At 39.8% G+C, this 26,041-nt stretch overlaps 1 pseudogene; it reads left to right on the top strand.

Moving 5' to 3' along the window:
* Positions 1–18,870: 18,870 nt before the first annotated feature.
* LOC148981347 (uncharacterized) lies at positions 18,871–24,277 on the top strand (annotated as a pseudogene).
* Positions 24,278–26,041: the final 1,764 nt, after the last annotated feature.

Raw genomic sequence — 26,041 nt, 5'->3', positions numbered from 1 at the left:
TGCTGATAGTTTATAGAATATTAAGAATTTAAACAAATGTACACAGGAAGATTCGTCGTCTTTTGGGAGGTGATGATGGAAACTACAGTCGTTGGCAGGATCAGAGACGGGCTCTTGCGGGATCACTCTGATTTCGTTTTCAGCTTATGTTAAAAACAATTATGTTAAAGCCACTGAATTAGTTTAGTCCGGTTATACATACAACCGCGAACAGCACATGTTGTCCCTGAGCTCCGTAAAGACATCTCTCATAAAGATTTGCGTCTTTACATAGTAGGAAAAAATACATACTATGGTAGTCAATGGGCAATGAGATCTGTTTGATTAAAAAATTCTTCCAAATATCTTCCTTTGTGTTCAGCAAAACAAATAAACACATAGAGGTTTGGAAAAACATGAGTGTGAGTAAATACTGACAGAATTTTAATTTTTGGGTGAACTATCCCTAAACAATCATCAGATGATCTCTTCTCAGTGAACTAGGAAGCCGCAAGATGCGTGACATAACAATAGATAGTGGTAATGCTCAATTTTAGTCTCACGTTCACCCTTACAAATAAGTCTGATTGAATAAACAGTATGCATATTTGGCGTGCTGTCCGAGGAGAGGGCTCCGGGCCCGGTATTTGGCCCGAACGCAGAGTACTCACCCCTTATTCCTGGTATTCCCGCTGTGGAAGGAACAAACCGAGAGTGAGTTGTCGGGGTGGTGGAGGGATGCTGAAAAACTGTCAAGGAATGTAGGTAAGTCGACTGAGTGCCTATATATGCTTCCTCTCATGCTGATGGGATAGTCATGATGATTGGTGATGACAAGTTAATTAGAACTTTGTTTAGTGAAACACCATTCGTGTCTAATAAGAAGATGCTGCTTCAATGCATTGCAGGCTCATCAAAACGCAAAAACAGAATGTAGCTTTTGGTCGCGCTACAGACATTTATAATCGGGTGTGTGACATTTTAGTTAAATTGAACCATGCAATCAATTTACTTCTTTTTGTACTACAGCTTATTAGGGACAGAGCTGGAAAACGAGGTCCTGTAAACATCTACTGATGAAGAGCATTGCTCCGCCACCGACAGCGCGAGACCAGTGTCAGCAAGGCTTTTAGACCTTAACGACCCTAGTAATTGCCCTGTGCATCTAGATGCCAAGACAGTGGATTTACTCGTGGGAAAAGGTCCTGTCGTCATTTGCAGCTTTATTTTCTGCTCAAATCAAGAACATTTTTTGATTACTTCTTTATAAGAAATTTGTGAACAACCTTGGATCAAACTTGCTAATGAGGGCAATAATGATTGGAGACATTTGGCAGCTGTGCTTAAACAACACAAAACATCTCATGATCATTTCACAAGTTTGTTAATATAACATCATTAGAATAAATGTAGAAGAACACTTTACTGATTTTCAATTTCATAAATGACCAAACTAGAAAAAAAGGATCAAATGCACTCCTGGCCGAACTAGAGGCCCTTGGACTAAACATAAATGACTGTCAGGGCCAAATATACGATAATGGGGCATGAAACATGAAAGGACAAAATCTGGAAGTCCAAGCCAATCTTTTTCTCAATCCCTCATGCCCATGTGCTTGTCATAACCTGAATTTAACACTGGGAGATATGATAACATTTTGTTAAAAAGCAGTTAAATGGTTAAAAATTAAATGGTATTGTGCAACGGCTTTGCACGATATTTGCAGGCACAACTAAATGATACACTCTAAAAAACGTTGGGTTGTTTTCTGTACCCAATAGCTGGGTAAAAAAAATATTGGGTCGTTCTGTTGGGTTATTCGGAACATTTATTGGGTTGTTTCTATAACAATGCAGCCCGTTGGGTTAAAGTTCAAATTTCAACGGTTGACCGCCGCAGCTGACAGAAGATAACGTACACGGTGAGTTAATATCTTTCTTTTACTGTCTATTGTTAATATTACACGTTGTACGTGACTTTAAGCTCTTACAAAGTATTATTTACGCTTTTTTCTAAATGTTAAACCAATTATTTCCATGTTTATATCTCCCCTGTTGAATGTTTTTTTTTTTTTGTCCGCTATCTGTGACTAACGACAGCAATATAGCCATCCAAATTCTTAATACTCGGTTGTGATACTCTTTTTAACTTTCTATGTTCTTTCCAAAACTTTTTGGGAAAGTTATTCATATTTCCAGATATTAACCGACGCGCTTGGCTTCAAGACCCAGCTGAAGCCTATCCACCACTGAGGTTTGCATTAATTTTAATAAACAATTAATTATAACCTAGACAATTCATTTGTTTACTTGGACATAGCATGAACATCACTGAGTCCTGTCCTAAAAAAGTAATCCCACTTGATTTGATTCACTAAGCTTGTTTTTTTTTCATATTGAGGTAAACAAATGTCCATACTTTCATTGTTTCTGCACCTTATTACATGGGTTGGTTGAATTCTTATGCAGACTGCGGTCTGTATAACAAACCATTGCCATGAAAAACAGAGTGTTGCTATGGACACAGGATTCTAACCGTAGAGACCGAACAGACTATTTTCTTTAACAGAAGCAATACAATCATTTTTTAATCAATAAACTCCTTTTTATATCAATATTTTATGTCAAACTATTGATGTATTTGGTAGGTAGCCAAAGGTTTTTTCTTTGTTAATTTTAAGATTGCTCAGGACGTTGGTATTTTGTACCCACATGCCAAAGATAAACTTTTTGAAATGTGGGGACATGCATCTCAACGAATTCTGTCATACTGCAAGACCGAGAAGAGAGCCTTGGATCTTCTTCCTGTTCAGACAAACATTTCTTCTGGTCAGAAAATGCTGCTCAACAGCTCTGCACTTTCATGTCAAGTTAACATTTTGTCTATAATATAATGTACTTGTTTAAAGATCAATCTATTGTTCTTTCTGTTTTATGTAAAGACACTCTTGGAGATGTTGCCTTAAAAACCCTGCCAGCTATCCTTCCTCCATTGCCATACAAAATGGGCTGGAAGATGGTTCGGCCCTCTTACCAGATTTGTTGATTTACAGCCTGTAGGTACGTCATTTATGACTACACATTTTAGGTAATATTGGATCCATATGTGCATATTTACCATTTAAAAATTCTGGAACAAACATCATTCAATATTTGGAGGAGGAGGAGCAACGGAGGCAATTCTCTCATCTCCTGCAGCTTGGGGATAAATTCAACTGCTCACAAGCCTTCGTCATCGTGGGAGGAGCGGCACTAGAGCAAGACAGCCTTTTACAAGCTATGGATACATGCTTTAAAATATTTTATGTTTTAGACATTGAGTATCCGAAGCCTGCGGCATCTGTTTGGCAGTTTCTACAACACACAATATATTCTGTGCCATTCTGTCCATCAACTCACTGTCACCTACTTAGGCAGTTTATAATTGGATAAGCTTTGGTTTGTTTTGTTTGTGTGTTTTTGTATTCCATGTTTCTTAGAACGTAAAACATAATTGTAAATAAATTAATTTAGGCATTAATATTCTGAAAATCAAAAACATTATATATTCCAGACCTAGTGCAACCATAGACTGGCCAAAAATGGACTTACTGTGACAGTGGATCAGGCCACAGATCCATAATAAAGGCTACTGTAGATGTTTCGTCCGCGCTGCTGGCCAATGGAGGTCGACGAGGTCGGCGGCCATCTTGTCAAAGGCAGCTCGCTCACTCGTAACATTGTGTTTTACTGGTGCATGTACTTTTTAAATAACCATAACTTTCTTCATTTTCAAATGGTTTGGTTTGTTAAAAACATCAGAGATGTAGTTATGACACTGCATACTTATGAACAATAAGTATATCAATAAATAATCATCCAGAATTATAGCCACGTTAATAACGTTTGTAAGAACCAAACTGTTTCTAAAACCGTCAAGATTTCAACGAGATAAGAGTATTTGTGTTCGTGCTGATCGCTCATCTTACATTAGGACCCACAGAGCCCGCCAGAAAGCTTGCCTGTGACAAGGTGGCCGCCGGTGATGACGATAGAGACTCCGCCGTAACACATCTAGCCTTTATTATGGATATCTATGGATCAGGCTCTTACTGCTCTCTATACCCATTTTAAACCAATGCAGGAGCAATTGTGTTTGGCCGTTGGCATTTCTTTTTGATCTTGTCACGTGTCTGTCCTGTCTTGTGTTGCACATGGGTGTTTTGTTATGTTGGGCCATGTGCCCCAGTCATTGTTTGATACATCCCCCTTTTTACCTGATTAGTGTTTGAGTTCTTCCACCTGTTCCCTCTTGATTTGTTCCCTATTTAAGTCTCCTCTTGTTTGCTGTCTTTGTAGGATCTTTGTCTTTTGTTCTTTATATATAAAGTTAAATACAGCTGCATGCACCAGAAGAGCAATTTCCATTGAAATAAATGGGAATGCTAACACATATTGCTCTCTAGGTATTATAGATGACCTTAGTGTTTATTTTATTTTTTAACAGGGACAATGTTAAGAAACTGTCCAAGAATTAGCTATAAAGCTAATTTTCATCTGCAGTCCCTGGGCCAGAAAGAACCAAATCACATTAAAATCGCCCCACAAAAGTATGACACTGTCTAATATTAATTGGTAAATTTCAGTTGTTAACAGCTCTTACAGAAAAAGCAGATCCAAACTCGACCAAACTCATTACTCTAAAACGTGCTTCACAGTCGCCTCTTAATGAAGCTCTTGTTTGTCTTATTAGTCAGGGAGCCAAAGTCTCAAAAGCTCTATAAAATGGGTTGAACCTGACATGGTCTGCCATACTTTTTATTTGTGTTTTTTTTCTGTTAACTTTGACCCTAAGAAAAAATAATTGGAGGGTCTGCTCTGCCGGAAATATCGCGAAAAAAAATTGTGGCCATTTTAGTGTACGCACGTACCCTTTGTTTTTTATCAGAAAAATGTGAAAAACTTTTTTTTTCATCAAATCCTTAGTGGGTTGGGTAGGTTCTCAATAAATGCATTCCAGATACACAGAACACATGTGCGGACAACATACACTGAAAAAATAATTCTTAAAACACATTTCTACATGATTTTGCATCAATTTAATGCAAAAAAAACCAGGTGTTTTTTCACTTTTTTTCCACTATTTTCATCTTTACTTCATTGGCAATCAACTATTCCATTAAGTTATGACAACAGGCAATATGCCATTCTTTTCACCAAACACTATACTCATTCCACAGAAAAAATGATAAAAATCCAAACAAAATCAATGGATCTGTGATGATTTCACTACTAGTTGGCGATCAACAGGCTCAGAATTTCAATAGAATTTTAGACTACTCTCAAAATTCTTAAAAACATGCTGGATATTTAGCATCATGGCGTCCTATTTTGGCGCCAAATTTGCTACAACTGCCTTGCAGGCCATCTTTTAGCTTTTCTTTGGTGGAGTGGGAGATGCAGTGGGGAAATCAGCAACTGCTGTTGAAGTTTATTGATAAGGAATGTCCAAAATATTGTATAATCTATACAGCAAACAATTAAGCAGCCCTGGATAAACATACTAGCAAGGTGTACATTTTGCACACTTAAATATAGGTGGCATGTGTGGCCTAAATGAATTTTGGCATGTGATATCCATGTGTGTCACAAAATACATGTGAGCCTACCCCAAACAACTCTCTCTCCCTGACCTTAGACAAAACAGTAGCAGCCAGAGATCTCAGATTAGAGAAATGTCAAATAAGTCCCTGTAGAGAACTGAGGTGGTTTTGGAGCAGACCCTTAGGAGGATTTCCAGGCAGTGGCCAAGACAGGTTAGCCTGGTCCCACCAGACTCTCATACTTCATTTCATTTACAAAAAGAGTCTGGCCACTCTCCATTGACAAACTTCCTGGAAGGTGTATACTCTGTTGAAGTTTAAAACTATAATTAAAATGAGCAACAAGAACTACTACTACTTCCAGTGCTGCTGCTTCTAGTACTAATACTAACTACTTCACCTTTCTCAATTGTTATACATCGCACTTTGTCCAAAGTGATACAATGAAATGTAACAGTGAGATAATAAAACTTTTATTGAAACCAGATTTCTCATACACATATAACATACATAAAAGATAATTCTTAAAGAGTCATTCTTAGACGCTTGAAGAGTCGTCGATCCAACACTGCCACTGCTCCTCTACATCTCCCCATCACCTTCATCAGCTCTGCATCGTTTAACATCTCCGCAGGAGCCTGTAAATTAAAACATAAGAAGGGTTACAATGGGACAGCAAAAACAGTCCAACATAAAAGTCATACAACAAAAAACTACAACCACAGTCATGAATGTATCCATCTAGATGTGTGTTGGGGGCAGGGGGATAATTCATCGATGTAAGATTTAGCCAACCTATGTACTGTTCTATGAGGTCTATTAACAAATGAACTGCCTGTTTTACAGCTTAACGCACACATATGTTTTATGTGAGATCAATAGACCCTTCATTTCACTGTAAAGCATCCAATGCCAACCTAATTGTCCAGTCAAAGTAGCAAGAAACCAAATCAGAGAAAGGTTGCAAAAATTACAGAAAAACATTCTGAGGGTAAATAACAACTCAGTTTTCAGACTGTTTAACCATGTACATGGTTCTTGATGCAGATACAGTGCAGGACGTATTTACCAATGACTAATGACAAGACGATTTAGCAGGACTGCACGGTAAGGTGGAGGTAGAAACTAGGGCAGAAGCACAACACATCAGACCAACGTAGGACTTTTGTCTGAAATGAAAGAATATTAACATTATGCATTTTTATGTTAAGACAATATTTCGTTAGTTTCAATTAATTCATAACATAAGATGGATGCAAAGGTCACTTTAAGGTATTCTGAGTACATTGGTAACAAAGCAGCTGCAAGTTAAATATAGAGGTTATCCTATCAGTGCACTACTTGTGGGTATGTTGCTCCTAATACAGACTTTGTATACATTGTATCTACTGACAATGCCATTCAATCCTGTGATAGCGTTAAAACTAAGTCCCCATTCAAGCTGGGGTTGATTGATCGTACCAATACACATACTACACTGCAAAACAGCAATGCATTTAACAAAGAATCAAGGAATGTCTTTGTTTGCAGGGCAATTGACATAACTGTCATGTCAAAGTAATGGCAAGGAAGGAGATTAATATATTCACGTCTTTCAAAAATTGTACTTATTTACAAAAACTAACTTTAATTAAAAAAAAAACTTAAACAGAACTTTAATTAAAAAAACTACAGAACTTTAATAAAAAAAAACTTTAACAGAACTTTTTAGAAAACTATCACAACTTTTATAGAAAACTTTAACAGTGTGCATGTGTTCGTGTGTGCGTTGAACTAAGTGCAATATTCTATGTTTTTAGTAGGCTCCCAGGAGGGCCTCCAGGTCTCTCCACTGGAAGAAGAAAAAATACAATTACATTGCTTAATCTTATGAATCTGACACAAATAAGCAATTACACTTTTAACAATAGTTTGACTAAAACAGGCTATTGAACTGGACTCACAACTAAACTGTAAACTACACTGGAATAAATAGACGTGCCCGATCTCATGAAAGTTCGTGTCTATGGCACGAATGTCATTTCTCGTGGCATTTATACGCCAAAAACAGTTTACGCGATTTTCGCGTACATATGATACGCACTTTTTTGCGTATAATACACACGAACTCCCCACCCCCCCTCCCCCTAAACCTAACCCAGGGTTTTTTAGTGCGTACCATATACACGAAAAAAACACTTTTGGCGTATAAATGCCACGAGAAATGACACTCGTGGTATAGATACGCACCTTCATGAGACTGTGTTGAATAGACTCACCATCCCTCACAGGACTTCCAAAAAACATAGACGTAATCCACTCCCTATATGGATTATAATAACATTTAAATGTCAGGGGTAAGTTAAATGAAGTTACATTAACGTGAGGCCAGGCAAAGAAGTCTTGCAACCTTTCTTTCATACACACCTTTTTTTGTTTTGATTGTCCCAATTTCCACGCCTCGAAAGCATCGGCATAGGGATGTATGCCGCAGTCTGGAAAAACAACAAAAAGACAAAAATGGTGTCCCAATGTGGAAATGGTGTAACTGCTGTGATCTTTGTAGCTGTAAGCGGGGCGGCCTACGAACTCCTGTCTTGAAGATGACTTCTGCTGATGAAACTGCAAACTATCTTCAGTAAAACTTTTTTTTAATATATTATACTTCTGACTCAAGGTCTTCATTCTTCATATCTGGTTCTGGGTCTTTGACTGCATACCCCTTACACTATAAACCCATTTTCCTTGTGTCGCAGAAATTTAAAATCCAGTTAGCTCAAGTTGCCAGTGCCAGACACATAGACAGTCACACCTGCATTTAATTTCCCTCCTGGGATTGATCAATCCCAGAGTTTGACCTGCCTATACCAAATGTGGCCAATTGTCATTGTTTTGAACTACTTTACAGCAAACACAATTGGTCAATGCAAATCACATGAAAAAATGACTGATTCAGTCAAAAGTTGAGTAATTGGTGCATGTCTAAATATCATATTGTCATGCTTACTCATAGATCCAGCAATTAAAAAACTGTTCAAAGCCACCCAAAAAACTGGAGAGGCTGATGTGTTTGACAGAGGAGAGGAGTCCTCATGTCCAGTGGTACGAATTGTTGTTTTGAGCAGACATCAATTACTGTGCCTTTTCCTGGAGCCAACCAACAATACTGGATGTTGGTCCAATTCTTCTGCCACAACATTTTTTAAGTATTATCAAACAAGTAAACAGTAGGTAGAATAGTGCATTCCGTCCTATTGGTCTCATCCAATCCCACTGTCATTTTCTTGCAGATCCAGCAATTAAAAATCATGGTTAAGAAGAGGAGACAAACCTCCAGAGGTGGGTTTATTTTTCCTACATAATACTACAGGCATAATTACTGGGTGTCTTTAGATGGGTGTCTTATCTCTGGTTGTTGAACAGTGTTTATATCTTGAATATATGGTAGTCTGTTATAAACCATATTACAATAATACAATGTGTTTGTAAATGTGGTGAAAGAAAGAAAGAAAGAAAGAAAGGTTTTTTTTCTCTTAGGTTAGGTGGAGTGTTTCTGGATGTTATATAATAGACTTTACAGTACTGCTATGAAAACTCAGAAATTGAAAACACACCAGAAAATGGCAACAGGTGCGTGTCTAATGACATCAAAAACATAAGCTGCGTCCCAATTCGCCTATATGCTACGCCCTAAAAGTAGGTACTCTTTTTGTGAAGAAAACGTACATACTTTTGAGTGTGTAGTAAAAGAGTAGGCAAGCTTTGGGACATACTATCACGTCATCTTTAACGGACAGCCCTGTCACGTGCGTCCTATCACAGTAAACTGCCCTGTCAATCATCTCATCACAGTTAAAATCCTCCATTCAATATAATTTAATTCCCTACCGTTTCAGAGAGAAATGTTGTTGCACGTTCACCTGCCAGTCGTGGGTCTTTCATGCGGCAATGTGTTTGCAATTTGAATGTAATGATGCATTTAAAGGTTAAATGCTAACATATCTTTACAAAAGTTCATAATGCTGCAGATGCAATAATGTAGACAACGTTGAATAAATACATTTTCGTCAGGCAACACATCTACATTGAAGAAGATCGGCCACTTCAAGTAGATCGTACTAGATGTCACTCCTGCAAGCTTAAAAAAGGACACAGAGGTTAAAATTTGCATAGGCTCAGCAAAATTGGTCAATAAAAGATTGGCCAAATATTGCCTTGTCTGATGACTCTCGATTTCTCTAGTTACATTCTGATTGTGGGTCAGAGTTTTGTGTAAAAGCCATAAATCCTTGACTAAAGACTTCCAGGAAATTTAGGAGATAAGATAAGAAATACTTTATTAATCCTTTGAAAATGAGTTGGTACATCTCAAGGGGCTATCCTAAATAATAATAAAGAAAGTAAAGATTGTGGATGGTACAAAGACCTCAAGGAGCTGTCTTTTGGTCTAATGTCCTTGAAAACTTTAACGAAGATCAGTGATGGCAGCACTTTCGAATGTCACAGGACATGTTTGAGTTTGTTCTGCAACTTGTTGAGCTAAGCCTGAGATGCAATAGCCTGACTACTTCAGACTTCCTACTTCCTCTAATTTATTTTCGCTCCTGTAGTCCGTCTGAGATAGCAGCCTATCTTTCAGTTTTCCACCGGTCTGAAAACAGCCGGCCAATCAACGAACAGAGGGCGGGCTGAGAGCCATGACATAGGCGCTAAGCGCCAAGTTTTACATTGAAGGTTAGAGAAATCGAAAACCGAAACGACCGCAGAAATGGGAAACAAGACACGGGATGCAATTCGCTCTGTTATGGAGAACATTCCGGGGTTTTTCAACCTGAAGGAAAAGTCATTTACAGCCATGTTCACTCCGGTATTTCACTTGCATCATCAAGTGTTTACAGCTAGGACCGGCGCATGCACTTCTGCCGCTGTAGGCGAAAAACAATTTTGCCTCCCTCTATTTGCAACGTATACTAGCAACAACAAACAAAGGCCAACATGCCATATAACGCCTAAAAAACTAGTCTAAAGTCAGTGGCGCTTTCCACTTTCTTTAGCGTGAGTCGCATTGGAGTGAGGTCAACTCCCCTGTTCGATTAATTGGCTAAAGGAGGAGCTAGTGGACCAATGGTGACGCTTCAGGCGTCCTAATTTACATGAAACTCGAACTTGCAACATTTGGAAGAGCAAGCACAGAACACGGAAAGAAGAGCGAAAACATGAACATAAATTTAAGTTTCATGCAAAATATTATTTAATGTGTTTAAAGCTTTTATTCATGCTTGTTATTTTTTGATACACGCTTATTATATTTTGATCCGTGACCACGTTCTTTGCTTTTCTGATAATTTTGCATTATTTTCTTCAGTTTGTGCAATTTTTTTTACATTTTTGAATCACGCTTATTTGATTTATTATTTTTTGATCCATGGCCGCAATACATTTGGCGGGATTTTGATCCAATACCCTGATGCACGCAAATTAGCAAATCTAGAGTGAGCGAGCAAGAGCGAGTGTACATGCCGTGCAGAAAAAACTGTGGTCCAAACCGTACTGCGCGCACGGCAGAGAGAGAGAGAGAGCGACAGACCTTGCGTGTGTGCCTCATGAAGCGCATGTAAGACAGAGAGCATCCTGATTGGCCGATTGATAACAATCGGGAATCGAATCAAACCGTGACCTTAGAATCAAAAATGTAATCGAATCAAGGATTTGGAGAATCGTGACACCCCTAGTGACTTCAAATTTACTGATACACATGTATGGCTATTCTCTACATCTACAAACTTCAGTTTCACAGGCGTTCAGTTGATTTGCACCAAAAATAACTTCATAATTGTAGGCCTTCTGCCAGCTGCTGAGACCCCCTCCAGAGGCAATTGGGTGTTGACATTTTTCCCAGGCTCCCTGGAGACTATCAGAGCTAATCTTAATTAAACGTAAGGGCATGCCAATGTATTCACAGTAGTTTTGATAGTTAAATGTCAGTATCTCCTGCTGCGTATGCTGTCAGAACGAGTGGACCACACCCCACCACCTGATATGCTGTAGCAAGAAATGTGATGCTTGTGCACTTGAAAATAAAAGGATGTGTTGTGTCAGTGTTTTTTTTTTTTTTTGGTCCATATATAAAAAAAACACACTAGTTTTTGTTCCATTAATGCATCTCTCACTTACTGTATGCCATCATCTCACTGTTGAAGCTCAAAGGAAATCAACGTGTGCTGTCATGAATAATTAAGCAAGGCGTCTTCTCATAGGATAAGGACGTGCAGTCTCATGAATAATTATGAGACAATGATGATATCGTTACCGTACTATTGGTACAAGAAAACATCACATCCTTTCACATTGACACAAAGACAAATTTAAACACGGAATTTGAAAATAGAGCAAAAAGGTTTCAAATTAAAGATGCTGTATGTATTAGCGGGTTCTATTGGTGATGTTTCAGATTGTAACCAATTGACCCTTCGCTAAGCCACGCCCGAAAACCGCCACTGGCCAATCATGTCTTAGCAACCGTAACTATGCGCGGGGGGTCTGGCAAGCTTTCGAACGAGGGAAACATGCTGAAGCATTGTGCGTATGGATTGCGCAAATCTGATACCGGTATACTAAAAGTTTGGACGGGGGAGATGAATTGTTTTCCTTCCAGAAAATCTAAAAGCCAAGGGGAGAAATGATTGGCGTGATCTAGCATCTATGTGCAAGACCCATTCACAACTAAAAATGTCGACATGCTTAACAAAAACACCTATTGCTTGGAAATATCGACGGTTCTTTGGTCATAATGATAACGTAAAATAAGACGATTAAAGAGACAAGACAAAGGCTCACTGACATACTTTAAAATATATTTCAGCATTTTGTTAATCGACGTCCTACTAACGTTACCCCTTACTAAGTAACTTAACCCAATCCGATCGCGGCTCTCCCGGTATTAGTGTTATTCCACAAGATTTATTGATAAGCTGTTTGATTTATAATTATTAAGATTATTTTCACATACCCTGCAGTGTATGAACATAGCTGTTCCTCAATTTGTGTTTCCCATTTGAACGGTCAGCGTATGAGGCGCTGCTGCTTGCGCTGGGACTATAACGTTAGGCTTTAACTTCAATTTTTAAGAAATTATTCTCTAATCGGTTGCATATGTCGTGAATATATCCCTCGAATGCATACTGTAGTCCCTTTTGTCTTGCTCTCTCAGATATTTCACTTATTCGCCGAAAATTACTAATTATCTCATTGAAATGTCTGATACCGGGTGCATCCACACTATAATAGATGGGCCAGCCGCGAAAGCTTGACAGGCGTAGCAACAGTAACTAGGGAGGGCGGGGCTTAGCGAAGGGTCAATTGTTACAAGAGGGCTTGTGCTCTTGCGCGTGCTCCAACAAAGCGAGCACTCATGGTACACGACCAGACTGAGACTTTCAGCTCACTGGAAAAAGCATCACTCAACATGCTGGAAACTCGTTTAAACTCCCACGGGCGTCAGTTTGGTTTGAAATGTGCTGGGGACGGAGACGCATTCGAAAGTGCTGGGCAAAAACTTGTCAAACTGTGCAGCCGTTCTGCTCAACCCCTAAATAAATGCATTTTACTTTATGCAAATAAATGCAAGTACTTTATGTATTGTTTCATCTGCCCTATGATAGTTGCACTAATAATTAACCTCTTAACCTGAACACATCCACCCTCACTGCTACATTGTATTTGCTTTGTGTTTTTCTAGATAATCAAAATTGGTGCAAAATCGGCGCTGCAGACCAACCATTTGGACTTTCAGCCGCTCAAATGACTGGTGGGATGTGATCGTTCCAGGATTCACACACACAGAGTGGGTGCACAACTTCAGGATGTCTGAAGAAACATTTCTGTCCCTTTGTGCCATGGTGTATCCAGCTATGGATAAGCAGGACACGAACTTCAGAGTGTGTTCCCCTTAAGAAAAGAGTAGCTGGCACTGTGAAAGCTGGCAACCAACAGCGACTACAGAAGTATTCACCATCTTTTTGGAGTCAGCAAAACAACAGTGTGTTGGTGCGTCCAGGAGTTCTGCATGGCCACTTGCACATTGTTAGTTCCAGAACAGATTTGTTTTCCTGACCGGCAGAAGCCTAAAGAGATGGCAGCCTACTTTGAGAACCGATTTGGGCTTCCGCCGTGTGTGGGTGCCATTGATGGGTCACACATAGCCATAATAGCCCCAAAGGACTACCACTGTGATTACTTCAACAGAAAAGGCTGGCATTCCATCATTCCAGTAGTTGACGGAAAATGACTATTTTGGAATGTTTATGCAGGAATGGCTGGAAGTTTGTATGATGCTCGGGTTCTGAGACCGTCCACATTGTGGGAGTACGTGGAAGCCTTTACCCAGCTTGCACCAGGAACATCAGTGGGGTGAATTCTGACTATTATGTGCTAGGAGACTCTACCTATCCTTTGCAGAATTGGCTCTTAAAACCATTCCCTGACAATAGCCGGCTGACAGCAGAACAACTGACCTACAACAAGACAGTGTGCAGGGCTCGGGTGGTGGTAGAAAATGCTTTTGGGAGATTTAAAGGGAGGTGGCGGTGCTAAAGAATGACAGCGACATTGAACTGGTAAAATCCGTGGTGTTGACTTGTGCTCTGCAAAATCTTTGTGAAAGATATGGAGAGGATTACCAGCTCGAATGGGATACAGCTATTGCTGCAGAGCCTGTGGTGCCACTGGCACAGGGTGTAGAGAAGGAGGGCAGGGATATATGTGAGGGTCTGAATTGGTTTTTGAACAGTTAAATCTGTTGTACAGTTATCAAAGGTGCACCTGTGTAAATGCTAGGTCAGACTGATCTCATGAAATGGTGTGTGTATGACGCACCAATTCGTATTTTGGCGTGCTATCAACACGCAGACTGATCTCATGAAGTCGCGTGTGTATGACACGGCAATTCGTATTTCCATTTTTGGCATGCTATCAAGACGCATAATCGCTTTTCAGTGTGTTTATGAATGCCGTTGACTTAAAGGAGCAATGTGTGATTTTTAGCGACATCTAGTGGTTCGGTTGAGAGTTTGCACCAGGTTTGCACTAAGGGCTGAGCCCACTGCTCACCCCTCCCTTTCGAAGAAGCTACGGTTGCTAAAACGGGACAAACATCTCGTCGGCTGAGACAGCAGAGAATAGCCAGAGTAAGCCAAGAGTGTGTAACATTGTCACTGTTTCTGTACCACAGTCCATTATAAACCACATCATGAATACTGTTTACAAAGCCATAGTCAGGTGAGGATCAAGGGTTTTAATATATAATTTAATATAATAATAGTAATCAGCTGATTGTCTCACAAACGTAACCAGCAGCACATTTCTCCACACATACTGTAGCAAACCCATAATACAGCGAGGGAGCAGCTATATATTTTTTCTAACAGGGTAGTAATAGTTTAGCTGGCTAATATGAGCTGTTACTGTGGCTGAGCTGGGACGCGTCCGCATCGCATGAGTCCAAAGGTCGGAAGTGCGCGCGCTGTTACAATCATGTCATCTCCGCATCCCATAGATACTATTTACTACACACAATAGGCTTTTTTCTCTGATTTTTAAAACTCTTCGTGATCGACTTTAGTGATCTAAAAGTCTCTATCGACGGCTTAGTGATTCCTGTAACGTACTGTTTTACGGTCAATGACATAAATACTAATCATCAGCTGTCTCACGAACGTAACAGCACATCTATCCCCAACATAACAAACCCATAACACAGCGAGGGAGAACTAAGTTACATGAAACAATCCCAACTACATATTTTACACCACTCACAAGGGAAAAGTCACTACTCACGGAGTGTTAGGCTAGCTTCCAGCTTTCTGCTGCTTCTCTTTCAAGGTTGTGATGAAACGCGTTCTGATGCGCTGTTTGTTCGCGTTCGGCTACGGTAGGAATATGACGTCACAACATGGCGACCTTCATAGAAGGGGATTCCCTCGGTTATGGAGCTATTAATGTCTCATTCTAAGGTAATAAAAACATTACGGTTAATTAAGTAAGTTCTTTATACACCACTGAAAACATAGTTATGGATGTCATATTGCATTTCTGTTAATAGATACTCATCTTTTTTACACATTGCACCTTTAATGTTATATAAATATATGACTTACCTCAACCCCGTCCCTAAACCTAACCGTCACTGGGGTTAATGGCATTTATGACTGTTCCCTTACCATCCTAGGAAAAAAAAGATATGACTTACCTCAACCCCATCCCTAAACGTAACCATCACTGGGGTTAATGGCATTTATGACTGGACATTTGACGGCGTGTACAGACACGCGGAATGACGCGAACGTTAATGGCGTAGACATACACGCATACACGCGGATACACGCGGATAGCACAAAATGTGTAGAGATAACACGCCTCTTGACTCGAAAGTGGCATGTATGTTTACGCAAAAGTCATGATGTCATGTTGCAACACGCATAATCGCTTTTGACCGTGTTTATGAACGCCATTGACTTTACATTATTACTGTATATTAGGGGTTGAACGACATCAGATTTTTTGAAGTCGACTGTTATGACATCAAAGTCAAGTCGACGTCAACTAGTCACTCACGTCATTCATAAAAACACAAGAGATGCGACTGATTTTCAACATGCCACAATTTGCAATTAATTAACAGAAAATTATACAGATGCTGACAGCTCATAATGGGACTGTTTACACCTGGAGACTTCATGCGTTTTTACTGATCTGATTTATCAAAAGATTCCATTTGCACCTGGTCACATAAATATGTTTCCACACAACGGATATAAATCCGATCTTCAAACAACGCGCTATATGCAGATTTAACAGAGTTCACATCACCGAAAGCAACAGTAATGAGCTGCATTTTATTAATCATCAGCTAATTTCAAAATCAAAGACAGCAATAAGAGAGACAGCACTGGTAAGATCATTTTGTTTCTTTATTTTTAACGAAGATGATTGTGTGTTAAGCGTCTGTGACTTACATTTACTTTGATTTACGATAGTTTGCACGTTGGCTTTATGAATAGACTATAAAAGCTGCGGTGCGTGTTATAGCTTTGTCATAGGCTAACACACTCTCACATGTTTTTTCAGCATTTTTGGGAGAAATCCAATTTACAAATGCGGTTTCAACAACCAGATGCATTTACACGTGTCCAGTTTTGTCTGTAAAGCGGCCCAAACCTCCTCATGAAGTGGTTTGATCGATTGATTGATCGCGACTAGTCGACGTCAAGCGTAAAGCATTGCATTAAGGTCGACTAATCGACTAGTGGGTTCAACCCCTACTGTATATATAAATATATGACCTACCCCAACCCCGTCCCTAAACCTACCCGTCACTGGGGTTAATTCCATTTATGAGTCTTCCCCTACCATCCTAAGAAAAAAAAATATCCCTCCGCAGATCTAGATCTACATTTTGCTTCGTTTCGCTTGGACATTTAACGGCGTGTACATACACGCAGAATCACTCGGACAATTAACGGCGTAGACATTCATGCATGCACGCAGATAGCTAATAATGCGTATACTGTAGATAACACGCCACTTGACTTGAGAGTGGCGTGTATGTTTACACAAAAGTCATGATGTCATGTTGTCTAGGTTGTTTTGTTTACATGTTTTGATTGATTTTATAGATACAAATAAATCGATTTTACATTTACCCTGCCTCTTCATATTTTGTAAAAGAGAGGAATTATTACTCTGCAATACCCATGTAGAAGAATTAATTCATATTTTGTATGTATAGGTTAATTTTAAAATCATACGAGTACAGAGTGAAATAATTGAAGATTAGCTATTTTAAAGTAACTCATTACCAGCTATTTTGTATTTAAGGCAAGCATAATCTTCCACTTCACCATTATCATTAACAAAAGGTCTCGTTGACAGTGACACCAGATTACAGGAACATTAATAAAATTACTAGCCTGGTTAAAACCAGACCATCTCAGTTTGTAACTGAGTTATGGTCTGGCAAAGCTTTATAGACAAATCATTTCCAGAGGGGCGTCACCAACGGACGTAGCTCAAATGCCTCAAAGGCGCAATTGGATAGACCTAAAACCAATCAGAGTGCTGAATGAGATGACGTCCCAGACAGCAAACTGACATTGAATCAACGTGGAAACGACGTCTCTCGTGACATTGAAACAACGTTGATTTGCTCATCGAATTAACGTTGAACCAACGTCAGACGCGGCATTCTTCAAAGCTAAATGAAATCGAAAATTGGTTTGCTTTCATAACGTTGAAACAACGCGTTGATTTCAAGTTGATTTTCCGTTAGTTTTGAAAGAATGACGCATCTGACGTTGGTTCAACGTTAATTCGATGAGCAAAACAATGTCAGATCAACGTTGTTTCGATGTCATATTTCCACGTTGATTCAATGTCAGTTTGCTATCTGGGGTATGCAGAGCGACGTTCGTCTGTTTGAATAAACGAGCAGACAATCTTTAGCTACTTGCTCTACGTTTATTTAAAATTAACAGCAAGACAACTATGTGACTCCCATTATCACACACAGTAAACAAAACCTAAGCCCGCCCCAACGTTTCTGATTGGTGCCGCGATTTCGGTGGATTGGAAATGGCCTTGAATGAGCTCTTAGCCAGACCAACTTTCAGTGCAAATCTAAATTTGCCGGAAGTTGTCTGGGTTTTCCCAGGCTATAAAATTAAATCAATTTATAGCAGTGTTTTCTCAACCCTGCTCCTGAAAGACCCCCAAAACAAAAAGTACTTTAATTTGAAAAATCAAACAAATGCTTCAGTACAATGTACTGTGCATCAATAATAGAAGTTAAATAGCAAAAAAGTAAAAAAGTAAACGAGTGTAGTGCTGTGTGAAAAGCACTAGTGGCTGGATCATGGCACAGGGTCGCGGCGACTACTCAACGCCTGCACCAGCTGACTGAGTGTGCCGAGGAAGGCCTGATGGAAGCTTGCTGACTGCTCCATGTGTTGCCGAGTTATTTCAGCCTCAAGCCGCCTTGCCTCGCGGGCGTCCTCCAGCATCATTTCAAAGCACCAGTCACGACGGTCCTCCATCCTCTCCAGCCACTCCTGCTGTCTCATCAGCTGCTTGCATCTCAACCAGGGTCGCAACAACATCCTGTTGCCCCCTTTTCCTCTTGCCTGGAACCCAAAAAAGACAGGAATGTTGGTTCTTTAGCGAGGCATTTTTATCCTTGTAAATTGAGCCAACCAATATCACATCAACAATACTACAATACAATGTCCAGATTATACTGTATATGATCTGTATAATACTGGTTTTCACTTTGGTGTTCATGTCTTACCGATGGTTATATGCCGAGGTTCACTCGAAGTTCATGAAGCAGATTCTGGTGGTGGTGGTGGTGGTGTCGGTGTTGATGTCCTGGCAGGCGAACTTGAGCTTTTAAGAGTGGACATCTAGTCAAGTCCCTCTATTTCCTCCTGACAGCTAGGATCCTTTACTGAAAAGTTACACAAGTCACGCTAATTACACAAACTGCAACAATACGGTTTGAGATAAACACAGAACATACAATGTAGTAGGACTGAGTGGGAAGTCAATTTACAGCAGTAGACAGTAACAAAGCATTTTTACTTCGTCAATGTACATAAGTAGTTTTTCAAGTATCTATAATTTTATCAGAGTAACTTTCACAGCACTACATTCCATTGTACTTTTTACCCCAGGACATTGCTGTACTGTTTAAGGCTTAAAAAGTACAGCAATGTTGCAGGGTAAAAAGTATGATAATTTTAAACTTTAAGCCCATTGAATGTGGGCATTTTTTCACATCTCACTCTGATATTTCATAGTTTTCTTACCTAAGCTCTATCATTAGACCCATCTATCTTTGATATCTATTTTATCTATATAATTGATCTGTGTTGTATTATTTTCATGTTATCACTGTGAAGCTGCTTTGATACAATCTGTACTGTAAAAAGCGCTATATAAATAAAGGTGACTTGACTATTTAGTTGAATATCTTTAGTACAATAGTAAATAGTGGTTAAATAGTTATATATGATTAGGGTATCTGTGCAAATAAACGTTTTCTGGACACGTATGTGAGTTACTCAGTTCACCACTGGCTAATAAACTAGCGTTTTGCTAGCTTGCAAATTATTTGTTGATACCACACTGGCTGACTGACAAACAAACAAGTTTGCTCAAAAGTTGTGCATTGCAGGTTAGCTTTCCCACTATCGTTGTGTACTTTTTCACAAGAAGAACCTTACCGGCAGGCTCCATCATCGACTCCAGCAACGCGTTGGCCGCTCCCAAACTCGCCGGTCTGTGTCTGTAGATTGCGTCCATCATATCTAACCACTTCTAATTTTTCTGTTAACACCACTCCGGCTGTTGTGGTCTTTCACCTTACGGTAGTCACTCCGCAGTTTCTTGCTTTTAATTCAGCACTGCTCTGATGTGTCTTGTAGGGCCCTGCACAATCAAGCTTTTGAATTTTTAGATACTATTTTTAGTAACACCTCTAGCGAGTGACTGGCATTTTCAAGTACATGGTGTCTCACCTTTGCCAATCCAGTTATATGAATCGAATTCTTCCATAATTAACACAAAAAACATGTACACACACCCATTAATGTGTCCTTACTGTCTGTCTGTCTCTCTCTCTTCCTCTTCTGTCCTCTATACTCTTCAGCTCTCCAGGGGCAGCCACTCTTTGTCTCTCTCCCAATCTCCTCTTCTTGAAATGAAAAGGATGCAAACAGTATAGGTCATCTTAACTTTTTTACTCTTGTTTATACTCGCTCTTCTTTATACTAAAAAATTCTGCACTTATGTATTTAGCACTTTATTATTCATGGCCCCTAATGGCACTTTGTTTGATGACTGAATGATAGTGAAATGAAAGTAGACACATTACAAGATGCTATAAGTGTTCTGGTAAAATATTGGTTGCTTAAAAATTACAATTGCTGATGTATGACCTGTCCAAATATTGACAAATGTACTGCATGTAAGTCACTTTGAATAAAGGCATCTGCCAAATGCCCTAAATGTAAAATAAAGCAGCTTGGATTTTTTTTTTTTTTTATTATACTATATTTCATTTAACTTGTTCTCTCTCACAAATATACTCACATTACCACACACACACACACACACACACACACCTCCTCCTCTCCTCAGATTCTGTCTGTCTGTCTTTCTCCTCCTGAGGGCTCTTTGTCTGCCTCATCCTTTCCTCCTCTCCTTAAAAAGGCTTTAAGGCTTCCCTTAAAAATACTTCTTCCTGGCTTACCTGTTAGCAAACTCAGTTGCAATGTCATCAAAATCCAAGTCCATGACCAGCTGAGATTCAATGGCCATCAGTGACAGTGCACTGAGGTGCTTTTGTGTTTTTGTGTTGTTCTAAGTTCATTTTTTATTCTTGCCATTTTTGAAAAAGAGATTTCTCCTTCAGAATTTGTAACCGGCAGTGTCAAAAAAATATGTAGGGCTACAAACACGTTGGGGAAAGTTGATTGCAGACCATGTTTCCAGAGCAACTGCAACAGCTTTTGAGGAGACTTATCCTGCTCACTCTCAATAAAGTATCTGAACTGGATAATTTCATCTGCAAGGTTCTGATCTAAATCAGAAGGATATGAAGCGGATAATGCATCCGCCCGTTTACGAACAGTGGGAAAATCCTCTGATTCCACGTTCAGTAGAATCCCAAAGATGTCATAAATGTACCAGGATGCATCCACTCTATGGTCTAAACAGCTGACAAAGCTTGTCAATAGTGGCATTGAATGTTTCTACCTGGTATCGCTCCCGGCCTTTCAGAGTTACTTGATGCTCTGTTCATTCATTTGAAAACGCTTTCTGCTTTTTGACCCTCTGCAGTTCATCTTTATATGACTGGCACACACTGGGAACGTTCTTCGCAGATCTCTCAAAATGGTCAAATTGGTCTTGTAGTGATTCAACCCAAGATCTCAAAGACTTGAACAGATGAATTACAGTCATCAGATCCATGTCGGTCTTTTGTAATGCCTCACTTGTCACTTTGAATCTGCTTAATAACACTGTGCCAAAACTGTGCCATAAATGACATTTCAAGAGTGCCCAATTTTGAGCCCAGTGCTGCTGCCTCATTGTGTGTGTCATGGTTTTCTCCCGTATCTGAAGATATGCTCTGAAGTATAGACCTTGGGCTCGTTCTTCGTACGTTGCTTAAAACATCCGCGATCAAATGAGACATCTAAGATGATATCATCATGCCAATCATGATACGGCTAATTGGGTTCTTCGAACACACCTGTTTTTTATGATTAGTATCGCTGGATTGAGTTATCTGAGATAATTGCGCGTTCTCGCGTTGGTTTAAAAGGGGACATGTATTGATAGTAGAAACAGTGATCAGCAACGCTGCTATTGGCTGTTCAGCTTGGCCAAAGAACGCGCCCAGTTTTTCTCTCAAGGAGAACAAGAGCTTTTAATGGAAGGTTATGCCGAATTTGAATCTTTAATTAAAACGACAGGGAACACCTCGAAGTCTGCAAAAGCCAGGAGAGAGAGCTGGCAAAAAGTAGCAAACAAATAAATGCGTAAGTGCTGTCCATGGTAGATGTTTCTATCACTTTCTACAGTATGTATTTTTGCATTTTAATAATTTCATATTTACTTTGTTCTTTTATATCAGAGCCTCCGCGGAACCCACTAGGACATGGGGACAAGTAAAAGTGAAGTACAAGAATATTCTACAAAATGGTAGCCTTTAATTCTTATACTGTCTTTATTTTAAAAAGCCACTTTTTTCCCTCTCTTTAAAAGCCACTGTTAAATAATGTGTTTGTCTGTTTATAACAGCCATCAAGAAAAAGGCTGGAAAAAAAAAACCAGGTGGTGGTCCTGCACCACCACAATATACCCCAGCAGAGGAGCTGGCCTTTGGGTTAAATGAAAACCGACCCATTGTGGAGGGCATCCCTGGCGGCAGCTCTTCCTCAGACCAGGGACCAGTAGTAGCTACACCTTTATTACTGGTAGGCTAAATGAGCTTTCAATTCTCTTAGTACTGTTACGGCCTGAGCCTTTTGTTAATGTATATATTCTGCTATGGCTGATTTGATTCTCTTCTCTTTGATTAGGCTTCGCCTCTGCTCTGCACACCTGCAGCCTGTTAGTGATATTCTGGGCTGGGGATATAATGAGAGAGCGGACGCACGGGAAGCACGCACGAGAGTCACACGTGTGTCACGCACCAGTAACAGGAGGTCACAGTTAGGAGGGAGCGAAGGCTGATCACTGGTGTCCCGTTCCTATAGCGGCGCGATCGTAATGATCACTGTTTCAGCTCTGTCAAGAGTTTGGCGTGCACTGCAGTAGAAGGGCAGGAGTGGACGAGTGAGAGAGCCCTATGCGCGTCATGATGTTTCCACCTGCTGCTGCTAAACTGCTTTAATCCCGTTTGTCTGAATGTTTTGTGGGTCTATGGTTGTTAATATCTGTCAATCACTATTTGTTGCCGTCTGACACTGCTACTAATAAATTGTTAAACTGATACATTTTGCATTCCTTGTCTTTATGTTACTGACACCCTCTCCTAACGAGCACTTTAAAAGCGGGGTTCGTAACAGTACACTGTAAAATTATATGTTGCTGCATTAAATAAAGTATAATCCAAATGGCTTGTACAGTTATTTCAACCGTTTGTGAAAGTGAAAACTTCTAAACTTTTAGTTAATATAAAATATATTGCCATGAGTTATTGATCACATTATATTTTTTACAGCGTAGTTAATTGTAATGACTTTTTTTTTTGTTCCCCTCTTTTGTGCAGTTTTACATTTTACACCAACACTTTTATCTGTTCCCAAGCAAGTGGTGGCTGAAGCATGCAGTAAGTTGTGTACTTTTTCTAACTTGCATTAAGGGAAGAAAGTGCAACACTTTGTAATACCCATTTATTTCCATTGCACAGGACAGTGAAGAAACCCTCTCAGATGACTGTCCTTTGGAGGAAGAACCTGTAAGTGCATAAATAACTTTACACTAATTTGTATATACTTGTGTACCTATTCTTTTTGTGTGCAATATGAGTTGCAGGAGTCCACACCTAGAGAAAGGCCTACAGAAGAGTCTGCACAAAGAACTGATACAGAGGTGGACAGTGTTGTACTTTTACTTTTGTTGCATGAGGCATGTTTTGACCCTTTTTCTTTCACAAAATGACACAGGGTGACATCCGTTCCCTATATAAATGGCATCTTCAACAAAAAATTGAGTATTTTGACCTGAAAAAACAAAGTAAGAGGAGAATTTGAACTTGACAACTTGAAAAAGAGAAAAATTGCACTAGAGATAGAGTTGCTTCAAAAGGACCTTCCAGCCCGTTCTCATCCTTTAACGTCATATAGAGCGCTATATGACAAAACGGCGCTATACTACGCACATGGCACCCGTTATTGTTAATATAACACGCGAACCCAAGACGTTATAAATCCTTTAGCGTGAATATGACACGTACACCCTACCCCACACCTAAACTTAGCCCTCACAGCACGTGTTATATTAACGATAACGGGTGCCTTTAGCGTAGTATAGCGCCGTTTTGTCATATAGCGCTCTATATGACGTTAAAGGATGAGAATGCGTTGGACCTTCAGAGTAAGTGCTAATACACCATTTGACGCATAGTAATATTGCTGACTTTACATAACTATCTCTTATTGCAGGCAAGATGACTTGCTGGCTTTTCTTTATAAAGAATTGTTTAAATAAAACTCCAGGAACTAAACATTTTTGTCTTGTCTTTTATTACACATTCAAAAGTGGTGTTCCACAATTCTGTCCCGTGCAGCTCTGCCACTAGGTTGGTCCAAGTGCACTGGCTGGAGTTCATCATCAGGCTGCACCTCCACCACAGGGGTCCTCTCCTTTCTGATAGTGGCAATGTTATGCAATATGGCACATGCAACAATTATGTCACAGCAGGCCAGGTGCAACCCTCAGACCCTTCAGACACTGAAATCTTTCCTTTAGTTGCCCAAAGGTCATTTGAATGCGTGCCATTGTCCCGGCTAGAGCTGCATTGTAACGGGTTTGTGGGTCTTGGGTTTGGGTCAGGGAATGGCGTCATGAAGTATTGCCTGCAGGCATAGCCCCGGTCACCAAGCAGGATCCCGTCAAAATCCCCTGTATAATGGAAAAATACAGTTTTGTTAGGCCCAGCATAAGTGTGTGTAATACTGTGAGCTTGACATTTATAAGTTCCCTTACCACGTTCAAATAATGTGTATAAATGTGACTCTCTGAAAATTCTTGAGTCATGCACTGATCCTGGCCATTTTACTTCCACATTTGTTATATGGACCATAGCGTCACACACCATCTAAGAGATTTTAGTCAGTCAACTGCATACTTTTTGATTACATTCCTTTTTTTAAGTAAAATATTACTAATCTGGAATATTATAAATTGCAATTGTTACTTACCTGCACATTTACACTGTGAACCCCCTTTCGGTTCACAAAATCCCCTTCATTGGGCCATGGTGGGGCCTTGATGGGGACATGTGTGCAGTCTATGGCACCAATCACGTTAGGGAAGCCTGAAGGACACATACTATTAGTCAAACTTTTTGGCATGGTCATGATTGCATGTCATTAACAATTATAAATACCTTCAATAGCAAATAAAATTCTGCTTTACAACTAAGTGGCTTGGAAATACCACAAAAACTCCTAAAAACTGCTTGAGTGCCAAGTAAACTTTGCGAATGGCACGACAGACAGGACTTTTCACTAAGTTCTCCACATCTCCAATAGTCTAAAGGAACGTGCCACTCGCAAAGAATCTCAGGGCAATGCACACAGTCTGTGTGCAGTTGTCAAAGCCCGACTCCTCCGTGTTAAACATTTAATGTGTGGTTCCAGAAAATTAATGATGTAAATAACACCCTCACGATATCTCTCAAAAATTACACTGTCGCGCTGCGCTAAAGGATCCTATCTATCCTGCAATACGCGATTAATTCGAAAAGCTCTGCGAATTATCCTCGCACCTTCCGCAACAGGTTGCTGTCGTAAAAATGGTCAAGACATGGCTACGTCAGACTTCCCATATCACCTCCGCTTATAAAGCCGCAATCCAATCCTGTTTACATGAAATAAGCCTGCTCGTGAGCATGCTCAAGCTAGCGCACCTGTTGCTATGACTGCAAGTCCAGGATGAGCTTCGAAGAACCAAACGATCCAAGATCATGCCAAATCGCCAACAATCAAATCCAGCTAAGCGAGTTAGCGACGTATGAAGAACGAGCCCCTGATTTGTGCATAATTCCCACAAAGGGCTTTAGATGCATCTGCACGGCAACTCCAATATGTTGATGACAGCGATTTCAACGTCGTATCTACCTTGATGTCTGCATTATTGAAGAATCTGTTCCATCTACGAGTGGAACCCGCACAAAATGCATATAGGGACTGCATGAGGCTGAAGAACTAACT

This window comes from Pimephales promelas, chromosome 5, assembly GCF_988280905.1.
Source record: "Pimephales promelas chromosome 5, fPimPro1.hap1.1, whole genome shotgun sequence".
Lineage (NCBI taxonomy): Eukaryota > Metazoa > Chordata > Actinopteri > Cypriniformes > Leuciscidae > Pimephales > Pimephales promelas.
The sequence above is the reverse complement of the archived record's forward strand: the minus strand, read 5'-3'. Positions and strand labels throughout refer to the sequence as shown.